Below are 834 nucleotides of genomic sequence, written 5' to 3'. Positions count from 1 at the left end.
GGAATCCTCCCCAACACATTTTATGAAGCCAACATCACCCTGATACCAAAACTAGAAAAGGATGCAACAAAAAAAGAAAACTATATACCAATATCCCTTATGAATGTAGATGTAAAAATTCCCAACAAAATCCTAGCAAACCGAATTCAGGTGCTTTTCAAAAAAATAATCCATCACAACCAAGTGGGCTTCATCCCAGAGATGCAGGGATGGTTCAACATACGCGAATCTATAAATGTAATTCATCACATAAATAGAGGCAAAAACAAAGACCATATGATCCTCTCAATAGACTCAGAAAAAGCATTTGACATAATTCATCACCCTTTAATGATAAGAACACTTAACAAAATAGGTAGAGATGGGACTTAGCTAAAAATGATACAAGCCATATATGACAAACCCGCCAACATCATATTCAATGGGGAAAAACTGAAATCATTCCCACTTAGAACTGGAACCAGACAAGGTTGCCCTCTACGTCCACTTCCATTCAACTTAGCGCTGGAAGTCCTAACCAGAGCAATCAGACAAGAGAAGGAAATCAAGGGCATCCAAATGGGGGCAGAAGAGGTCAAACTATTGCTCTTTGCTGACAATATGATCTTACATCTAGAAAACCCCAAAGATTCTGCCATGAACTTACCGAAATTTTTAAATAATACATTCCTTAGAGTCCATTGTGGTTATAGGATTGTCAAGAAATCACAAAAAAAAAAAATCATGGAAAAGTAATTTATAATGACAAAAATATCATGATTCTGCCTCTCCAACTGCTATGGACAATATGATCTGGCACTCAATCTCATCAAGCCCGTCTGCTCCCAAGGGTGT

The sequence above is a fragment of the Propithecus coquereli genome, unplaced genomic scaffold (assembly GCF_000956105.1).
Source record: "Propithecus coquereli isolate 6110/MARCELLA unplaced genomic scaffold, Pcoq_1.0 Scaffold37, whole genome shotgun sequence".
Taxonomy (NCBI): Eukaryota; Metazoa; Chordata; class Mammalia; order Primates; family Indriidae; genus Propithecus; species Propithecus coquereli.
The sequence above is the reverse complement of the archived record's forward strand: the minus strand, read 5'-3'. Positions refer to the sequence as shown.